General features: G+C 52.0%; 1 long non-coding RNA gene across 1 annotated transcript; it reads right to left on the bottom strand.

Annotated features, from left to right (window-relative positions):
* Window positions 1–6: 6 nt before the first annotated feature.
* Window positions 7–6,977, bottom strand: LOC142477715 (uncharacterized). The gene is made up of 3 exons (XR_012792634.1): window positions 6,685–6,977; window positions 548–675; window positions 7–456 (listed from the first exon to the last, which is right to left on the bottom strand). It is a non-coding gene; the product is annotated as an uncharacterized LOC142477715 (long non-coding RNA).
* Between the last annotated feature and the right edge of the window lie 3,794 nt (window positions 6,978–10,771).

The raw sequence follows: 10,771 nt of genomic DNA, 5'->3' as shown, positions 1-10,771 counted from the left end.
GAGAAACAGACACTGAGTGTGAGTGAGACAGACTCCTGAGTAACCGTCACTGAGTGTGAGTGAGACAGCCTCCTGAGTAACAGTCACTGAGTGTGAGTGAGAGCCTCCTAATGAGTAACAGTCACTGAGTGTGAGTGAGAGACTCCTGAGTAACAGTCACTGAGTGTGAGTGAGACAGACTCCTGAGTAACAGTCACTGAGTGTGAGTGAGACAGCCTCCTAATTAGAGATAAATAAGAGAAACCTGTGAGATTTAATATACAAAACTCAGCACAGAACACGTGTTGCCGCAATGCATGCTGGAACGTGTAGTCCACGACAGCGTCTCGCATCGTTCCTGCTACAACTAATGAAACTTCAACTCCCAGCATCCTCTCGGGGGGGAGGACGGTCCCTTTAAACACATGCGCCTCTCTTACCTGGGATCTCGCGCCGCTTTCCCAGCGCGTCTGTTCTCTGCGGAGGGAAAGGAGGAGAGTGTGAGGGAGAGAGCCCGGTACCGGGGGAGGCAATAATCCACCGGGAGCCGGGGGGAGGGCAGACTTACTGTGCCGGGGCATGATGCGTGACCCTCAGTCCTGCGACGGCCGTAAAGGAGTGTCGTAAAGATGTGTGGATAGAGCACGTGTGCTCAGTGGGAGGGGCAGAGCTGTGTCAGGTCTGCAGGGAAGTGACCTGTCCATGGGAAACTTTATTTATTTTTATTTTTATTTATTTATAAAATGTGTTACCAGGCAGTAATACATTGAGAGTTACCTCTCGTTTTCAAGTATGTCCTGGGCACAGAGTTATAACAATACATGGTTACAAATACAGTTACATAAGTGAGCAGGGTTATACATTATGTACAAGACATTGCATGCACAGTTACAGATAATATATGTTATCGGCGTATGTAACAGTTACAGACCAGATTAAACTGTGAGACCGCTTTAGTTTTGAAAGAACTTAGACTGGTGGTGGATGTGAGAGTCTCCGGTAGACTGTTCCAGTTTTGGGGTGCACGGTAAGAGGAGGAGGAGCGGCCGGATAATTTGTTGAGCCTTGGGACCATGAACAGTGTTTTGGAGAAAATGATTCAGATTGTAAGTAAGATAACTGGAAATAAGGGAAACGTTATATCCCTGAAGGATCAGTCCCACAGATCCAGTCACATTTTAGGGTTCTGGGCAGAGTTTCCATATAAGTAAATATTCCCCTCCTCCCCAAACAGGGACACACAGCAATGTTCTCTATTCAGAAATATCACCTCTGCTACTTAAAAGAAAAGGAAGTTTTTTGTGAGTTTTATTTGTAAATCTTTACGCTGTCCAGTTATTTGCCTTTTTTATACAGACCTGGGATGAGGTCATTTTACATATTTATTTGATAATTGACCTAACTTATGAATGTATCGCACAATCTCTAGGGTGAAGGATTAAAGGCTCTTATTCTGATAACAATGACACTGAATTAGTGAGTGTGCTCCTTGTGACCTTGGGCAAGTCACTTTATCTCCATGTGCCTCAGGCACCAAACACAGATTGTAAACTCACCTGGGGAGGGACTTTCTGTAAATTTCCTATGTGCTGCGCACTGTAATTGTGACACACTTTTTCTCATTGGAATATAAAGCTTTATGAAATACAGTTATGTTGGAAATTGCTGTATCAATACAATATAATTCTATTGTGATTTCAAGGGCTTTCTTCAAATTAGTGTCTCACTCGACATACATAGATGTATTTGTTCCATAGCAGAAAATTCTGTTCTTGTCATTTTGCTTTCTGTAACATTCCATAAACTTACATTTTCTGAAGTTCAACTTCATTATGCATTCTGACTTTTGTCCACCTGGTGGCGGCACTTACATGGCAATACCATGTAGTCACCTCCATTTAAGCAGCAGTCCAAGCCCCTTACCCCATTTTCCCCCTTTCCCCCTCTCCCCCCCTTTCCCCCCTTTCCCCCTCTCCCCTTAAAAATGTCATTCAGAGTTGTTGTAGCATTTATAAAAATAAAACACACACGCAGGATATTGCTTTGTCTGTAGCTTCAGTACAGCGGTTCCCAGACTTTATTACACACTGCACCTTAGCTCGAAAATATTTGCGCTGCGAACCCCTAATGAATAAATCTTATCGCCGACTCAGACTCTCGCTAACAACAGCCAATCCCAGGCATAGTGTCCTGAGCTCGTGGGGGGAGCACGCTTAATAATACCCCAAACTGCCCTCGGTGTGCGCAGGCAGCATGGGGGGCATAGCTGTCACTCCCTGCCGGAGCTCCCGAAGTCATGCCCCACAATGCCTTGCTGCTGAGGCAAAGCATTGTGGGAAGCGACTTTGGAAGCTCCTGCTGTAAGTGACCGCTGTATCCCCCATGCTAAGGTGCCGTTTGGGGCCTTACTAAGTGCGCAGCCCCCACACGGGCTCAGGACTCCCCCTATACTTTATTTATAAAATGTGTTACCAGGAAGTAATACATTGAGAGTAACATCTCGTTTTCACGTATGTCCTGGGCACACAGTTATGATATAATATATGTTATAGGCGTATGTAGCAATTACAGACCAGATACTGCCTGGGATCCCCCATTACATAGATTTTGGTGAACCCCTTGGGGTACCTGAACCCCCCTGTTGGGAATCACTAGGGATCTAATAGGTCTATTACAAACACAAATATCCTTGTTATTTTCCCATGTTACATAGAAGTCTATAAGGCAGGGCACTCAACGCAAGTCCTCGAGCCTCCCCAACACCTCACTCCCTCCCTGACTGATAATGTGGCAGCCACCCTCTCCCTGACACCCTCTCCCTGACACCCTCTCCCTGACTGATAATGTGACAGCCACCCTCTCCCTGACACCCTCTCCCTGACTGATAATGTGACAGCCACCCTCTCCCTGACACCCTCTCCCTGACTGATAATGTGACAGCCACCCTCTCCCTGACGCCCTCTCCCTGACGCCCTCTCCCTGACGCCCTCTCCCTGACGCCCTCTCCCTGACGCCCTCTCCCTGACGCCCTCTCCCTGACACTCGCTCCCTGACACCCTCTCCCTGACACCCTCTCCCTGACACCCTCTCCCTGACACCCTCTCCCTGACACCCTCTCCCTGACACTCGCTCCCTGACGCCCTCTCCCTGACACCCTCTCCCTGACACCCTCTCCCTGACACTCGCTCCCTGACACCCTCTCCCTGACACCCTCTCCCTGACTGATAATGTGACAGCCACCCTCTCCCTGACGCCCTCTCCCTGACGCCCTCTCCCTGACGCCCTCTCCCTGACGCCCTCTCCCTGACACCCTCTCCCTGACACTCGCTCCCTGACACCCTCTCCCTGACTGATAATGTGACAGCCACCCTCTCCCTGACGCCCTCTCCCTGACGCCCTCTCCCTGACGCCCTCTCCCTGACACTCGCTCCCTGGGGTTTGATCTGGGTTACAGGGTTTGGTTCATACCGCTGCTCACTCTTGCGCACAGCTTGCTGAGGCAGCGCAGAGCCGGAGACCCAGAGCGCAGGCTCAGAGCCGGAGACTCAGAGCGCAGGCGCAGAGCCGGAGAGTGAAACTGCAGGAAGTGATAATCACACTCTCCCCCACACCCCACGTACACTCACATTCTCCCCCACACCCCACGTACACTCACATTCTCCCCCACACCCCACATACACTCACACTCTCCCCCACACCCCACGTACACTCACATTCTCCCCCACACCCCACGTACACTCACACTCTCCCCCGCACCCCACGTACACTCACACTCACCCCACGTACACTCACACTCTCCCCCACACCCCACGTACACTCACACTCTCCCCCACACCCCACATACACTCACACTCTCCCCCACACCCCACGTACACTCACACTCTCCCCCACACCCCACGTACACTCACACTCTCCCCCACACCCCACGTACACTCACACTCTCCCCCACACCCCACATACACTCACACTCTCCCCCACACCCCACTTACACTCACACTCTCCCCCACACCCCACGTACACTCACACTCTCCCCTACACCCCACGTACACTCACACTCCCCCACACCCCACGTACACTCACTCCCCCCCACACCCCACGTACACTCACACTCCCCCACACCCCACGTACACTCACACTCTCCCCCCACACCCCACGTACACTCACACTCTCCCCCCACACCCCACGTACACTCACACTCTCCCCCCACACCCCACGTACACTCACACTCTCCCCCACACCCCACGTACACTCACACTCTCCCCCACACCCCACGTACACTCACACTCTCCCCCACGCCCCATGTACACTCACACTCTCCCCCACGCCCCATGTACACTCACACTCTCCCCCACACCCCACGTACACTCACACTCTCCCCCACGCCCCACGTACACTCACACTCTCCCCCACGCCCCACGTACACTCACACTCTCCCCCACGCCCCACGTACACTCACACTCTCCCCCACGCCCCACGTACACTCACATTCTCTCCTTCCTCCACTCCTTTCTCTTGGATAAAGTAACATCCTATTATTGAGGCTGCCACTGTAACAAATCCTTGTGCTGTTATTCATTGTGTATCTATTAGAGTGTAAGCTCCCTGGGGCAGGGATTACGTTGGCTATGATCGGTACTTATTGTAGTGTAATTCCCTTATTTATTTGTTTGTAAAGGACGGAGTAGTGTTGGTACTTTAAAAATACAAATATACACACATTAAGGATACATTGTAGGTTGTCAATTCTCAAGAGCCACATTGTAACAAACTGGCATTCTCCTTCGGACTCCTTCATGTTCCCACTGCTCCCCACACACAGGCTCGGCAATACTCCGTCCACGGCACTTACTCCCCCCTTCCTGTCTCTCAACATACCATTTAGATTGCAAGCTCATCAGGACAGAGATTCCCTTTGCTATCATGTATTGTTTTTTTAAAATCTTTGTTGCATTTATTGTATTTTAATATCCTAACGTCTATTTTTCTAAAGTGCTGAGTAGATAAAAAAAAAAATATATATCATCCCCAGCCCGTGTCTCCCCGCTACTGGATGAAGCCCCCCCAGTGATCTCCCAGGTCCTGCGGTTACAGCCTCTCTTCTCCACGTCGCTCCCACATTCCCTCATCCCATCATCCCCAGCCCGTGTCTCCCCGCTACTGGATGAAGCCCCCCCAGTGATCTCCCAGGTCCTGCGGTTACAGCCTCTCTTCTCCACGTCGCTCCCACATATTCCCTCATCCCATCCTCCCCACCCTGTGTCTCCCCACTGCTGGATGAAGCCTCCCCAGTGATCTCCCAGGTCCTGCGGTTACAGCCTCTCTTCTTCACGTCGCTCCCACATTCCCTCATCCCATCCTCCCCATCCCGTGTCTCCCCACTGCTGGATGAAGCCTCCCCAGTGATCCCCCAGGTCCTGCGGTTACAGCCTCTCTTCTCCGCGTCGCTCCCACACATTCCCTCATCCCATCCTCTCCAGCCCGTGTCTCCCCACTGCTGGATGAAGCCTCCCCAGTGATCTCCCAGGTCCTGCGGTTACAGCTTCTCTTCTCCACGTCGCTCCCACATTCCCTCATCCCATCCTCTCCACCCCGTGTCTCCCCACTGCTGGATGAAGCCTCCCCAGTGATCTCCCAGGTCCTGCGGTTACAGCTTCTCTTCTCCACGTCGCTCCCACATTCCCTCATCCCATCCTCTCCACCCCGTGTCTCCCCACTGCTGGATGAAGCCTCCCCAGTGATCTCCCAGGTCCTGTGGTTACAGCCTCTCTTCTCCACGTCGCTCCCACACATTCCCTCATCCCATCCTCCCCAGCCCGTGTCTCCCCGCTGCTGGATGAAGCCCCCCGATGGTTCCCCAGCTCCTGCGGTTACAGCCTCTCTTCTCCACGTCTCTCCCACATTCCCTCATCCCATCCTCTCCAGCCCGTGTCTCCCCGCTGCTGGATGAAGCCCCCCGATGGTCCCCCAGCTCCTGCGGTTACAGCCTCTCTTCTCCACGTCGCCCCACACATTCCCTCATCCCATCCTCCCCAGCCCGTGTCTCCCCTCTGCTGGATGAAGCCCCCCGATGGTCCCCCAGCCCCTGTGGTTACAGCCTCTCTTCTCCACGTCTCTCCCACATTCCCTCATCCCATCCTCTCCAGCCCGTGTCTCCCCACTGCTGGATGAAGCCTCCCCAGTGATCTCCCAGGTCCTGCGGTTACAGCCTCTCTTCTCCACGTCGCCCCACACATTGCCTCATCCCATCCTCTCCAGCCCGTGTCTCCCCGCTGCTGGATGAAGCCCCCCGATGGTCCCCCAGCTCCTGCGGTTACAGCCTCTCTTCTCCACGTCGCCCCACACATTGCCTCATCCCATCCTCCCCAGCCCGTGTCTCCCCGCTGCTGGATGAAGCCCCCCGATGGTCCCCCAGCCCCTGTGGTTACAGCCTCTCTTCTCCACGTCGCCCCACACATTGCCTCATCCCATCCTCCCCAGCCCGTGTCTCCCCGCTGCTGGATGAAGCCCCCCGATGGTCCCCCAGCCCCTGTGGTTACAGCCTCTCTTCTCCACGTCGCCCCACACATTGCCTCATCCCATCCTCCCCAGCCCGTGTCTCCCCGCTGCTGGATGAAGCCCCCCGATGGTCCCCCAGCCCCTGTGGTTACAGCCTCTCTTCTCCACGTCGCCCCACACACACATTCTCATTTCATCCTCCCGTCTTACTTGTGGACGTCGTCTTGGTCTTTTCATACCCCCGGGAATCCAGTCGAGTACCATCTTTTTTGTGTCCAACGGTGAGCATTTCTTCTTGCGATATGTCCGGCCTACCGCCATTTTAATTTCTTTACCCCTGTGATGAGGTCACGGACTTTTCTTTTGCTCTCAATCCCATTCATTCTTATACCTGTCTCTTCAGGTAATATCCAGAATACCCAGCATGCAGCTCTCCATACTTTGTGTAATACCCAGCATGCAGCTCTGCATACTTTGTGTAATACCCAGCATGCAGCTCTCCATACTTTTGCGTAATACCCAGCATGCAGCTCTCCCTACTTTGTGTAATACCCAGCATGCAGCTCTGCATACTTTGTGTAATACCCAGCATGCAGCTCTGCATACTTTGTGTAATACCCAGCATGCAGCTCTGCATACTTTGTGTAATACCCAGCATGCAGCGCTCCGTTCTTTGCATAATACCCAGCATGCAGCTCTGCATACTTTGTGTAATACCCAGCATGCAGCGCCCGTTCTTTGCATAATACCCAGCATGCAGCCCTGCATACTTTGCGTTGTCTGAAGCTTCTGAATTATCTTCATATTTAGGACTCGTCAGAATAAACTGGAGAGAGAGATACAGACACCTACGTGGTAATAATACTGGCGATAAACTCAACATAGTAATTCAATCATTTGTGTTTATTATTCTATATAAAACATGATAACATGGTGTTACAGTCACCAGAGGGACATTCTTACATGTATATATACATACATACAAACATACTTGCACGTGTACATAAATACATACAAACATACTTGCACTTATACATACATACATACATACATACAAACATACTTGCATGTGTACATACATACATACAAACATACATGCACGTGTACATACATACAAACATACTTGCATGTGTACATACATACATACAAACATACTTGCATGTGTACATACATACATACATACATACTTGCATGTGTACATACATACATACAAACATACATGCACGTGTACATACATACAAACATACTTGCATGTGTACATACATACAAACATACAAACATACATGCACGTGTACATACATACATACATACATGCACGTGTACATACAAACATACATGCACGTATACATACATACAAACATACTTGCATGTGTACACACAAGAGTTGAGCATTTGAACCTAAAGTTGGACAGATAACAGATATTCATGATTCTGGCCAAACGGTACAGAAGCTGCAGAATGACTGAGTGCTGCGCTGCGACGCGTGTGAGTATTTAGAGGAAGGAAACGCAGCGTTGTGGATGGATTTGCACACGAGTCCGGGAATGCTGGTTATTTCCTGTTGGAAACGTAGGGGATTCTTCTTCTTCTCTCTGATTCACAGGAATAGAAGCCGCTTCTAATGTCCCAGAAACCCTCGGAGGGGGGAGAGGCCTGCAATATATTCTGTGCTGTCTCCTCACTTCCCCCCCCATCCCTTCCCGGAAAAGCGGTGTGGGGGAGGAATGTTTTTTGGAGGGGGGGGGAAGTTTTTTTTTTTTTTTTAATAAAACGCCAAGAAATGCCAGGTTTTTAACCCCTTCAGTGCCAAAGGCCACAGAAACAGCCTCCACAAATAGAGGTCTAAGGCTACGCTTATAGTGACTTCCAGCGATCGCGACCAAGCCACCGCGCTTACTATAAGCGCACGCGACGACGGCAATGCATTTGTTTTGACGCAACGTCGCTGTCGCCGGCACTAGAAGCGCAGCCTTAAGTAGCATGTATAGAGAACCCCTGCTATATATAGATGGGAAGAAGGGGAACCCCGGAGCTGAACCGTTTTTATTTAAATTAATTTACAAACTTACACTTCAACTTTATTTTTAAATGCAACCCCCCCCCCACTGTGAGGTTACTAGGGGAGTTAATAGTAAGTAGGAGAAGTTAGGCTCCACCCTGTGGTGTCACAGGAGAGATTTAAAGAGAGGGGAGATGTTCTGGAAGGTTAAGTTCCAGAAGGAGAGGAAAGCAGGAGCCTCAGGAGTAGAGGTGAGGAAAAGTTTCCCCTAGTTAAGGAGAGATTAGGCTCCCCTGTTTTATTGTGTTTTAGTTCAGGAGCTGCGCCTAACAGTTAGGATCCCTACAACGTGGACAAAAGAGATATGCAGGTCCCAGAGAGGGAGTGCAGACATGCAGGTCTCAGAGAGGGAGTGCAGACATGCAGGTCCCAGAGAGGGAGTGCAGACATGCAGGTCCCAGAGAGGGAGTGCAGACATGCAGGTCCCAGAGAGGGAGTGCAGACATGCAGGTCCCAGAGAGGGAGTGCAGACATGCAGGTCCCAGAGAGGGAGTGCAGACATGCAGGTCCCAGAGAGGGAGTGCAGACATGCAGGTCCCAGAGAGGGAGTGCAGACATGCAGGTCCCAGAGAGGGAGTGCAGACATGCAGGTCCCAGAGAGGGAGTGCAGACATGCAGGTCCCAGAGAGGGAGTGCAGACATGCAGGTCCCAGAGAGGGAGTGCAGACATGCAGGTCCCAGAGAGGGAGTGCAGACATGCAGGTCCCAGAGAGGGAGTGCAGACATGCAGGTCCCAGAGAGGGAGTGCAGACATGCAGGTCCCAGAGAGGGAGTGCAGACATGCAGGTCCCAGAGAGGGAGTGCAGACATGCAGGTCCCAGAGAGGGAGTACAGACATGCAGGTCCCAGAGAGGGAGTGCAGACATGCAGGTCCCAGAGAGGGAGTGCAGACATGCAGGTCCCAGAGAGGGAGTGCAGACATGCCACACGGAGCTGCATAGGATCTAGGATCCTAAGGGATCGGCTCCAGCTCATAGCCCCTGAGAAAGTGGCAGATTCCTGCAGGGAAAGGAGGGTGATTATCACCTCCCCAAAACAGGACAGGATCTCAGAAGGGGCCCGAAATAGCAGGATCACCGGGATAGTGCGGAACTAGCGGAGGCCTGGTCCAACGCGATTGGTTCTCTCAGTAACGAGCGCACGTTAAGAGACGGCGCCACCCCCCCCCCCCCCCGGGAAGAACCACGTTAAGAATCGCCGTGTGGACGAAACAAGGTACAGCCGTGTCGGTCCTGTACATGGGAACGAGGTGTTCCCATGTCGGGGAACAGGAATAAAGATAAAAAGTGGTCGTATAGAAACTGGCGCCCGTCTCTCCCCGCCGACCGCAGACAGCACGCCGCGGGGTGGCGAATCTGTGCAGATGTTACACACAGCTGTACCCCGATGTGACCTGCCCAGGGAGGGGAAGGGTTAAATAAATAAAGGCTTTTCTTTTTAACGTCTCCTTTTTTTTTTTTTTTGCTGCATATATATGTGTAACGAGCATAGCTCCCCGGAAGTGAAATGAACGCGGTTCAGCCCTGGGGACCCCCTGCTTCCTCTCTTCTATAAAACAAATACTGGGGGGGGGTTAAAAAAAAATAATGGTCTGGTAACTGTCCCTTTAATGTGTCACGCGGTTCCCCGGCGTGGAAGTAGCCGGAAGCAAAGCGCAGATAAAAGGATGAGAAGTATGTGCTGCGAGGCCGCCAAGCCCTGCAAATCCCGGCACGGAGAGGGGCTTCTCCTGTCATCTTCCCCCGGACGTGTCTGTACATGAGCAGGACGCAGCGCGTGGCAGGCTTAATGCGGGGAAATGGGACCGCCACCGAAACCCGAGCCGCTGCCGCCGCCGCCGCCAGGGAGGGGTCCGGATCGAGAGTCAAAGAATATATATATGGTTCCGTGGACGCGGTGTCCCACTCCCTTTTGTCAAAGGCTCCCGGCTGCTAAACGCGGCAGCGGCTTTATGAAAGAGGCACGGCGGAACGTGGCCTCCCGTGGGACTTTTCTGTGGGTCAACCTGGTGCCATATTGTTTTTTCTGCACAATAAGCCACGGGTCCCCCTCTCTGCCGGGGGCTCCTGCTGCACAGCTCTTTATATATATTACTGGACGGGTTTAATGTCCTCCAGCATTGAATAGGTTAAACCAGGAGCTCTCAACGCCAGTCTTCAAGCATCCCCCCCCCCCCTACCCAACAGGTCAGGTTTTCAGTGGCTCAGTCGAGGAGCCTGCTTCAGCACAGCTGGCTGA

The sequence above is a fragment of the Ascaphus truei genome, unplaced genomic scaffold (assembly GCF_040206685.1).
Source record: "Ascaphus truei isolate aAscTru1 unplaced genomic scaffold, aAscTru1.hap1 HAP1_SCAFFOLD_2285, whole genome shotgun sequence".
In the NCBI taxonomy this organism is placed as follows: Eukaryota; Metazoa; Chordata; class Amphibia; order Anura; family Ascaphidae; genus Ascaphus; species Ascaphus truei.
Note: the sequence above shows the minus strand (reverse complement) of the source record. Positions and strands in the feature narration are given on the sequence as shown.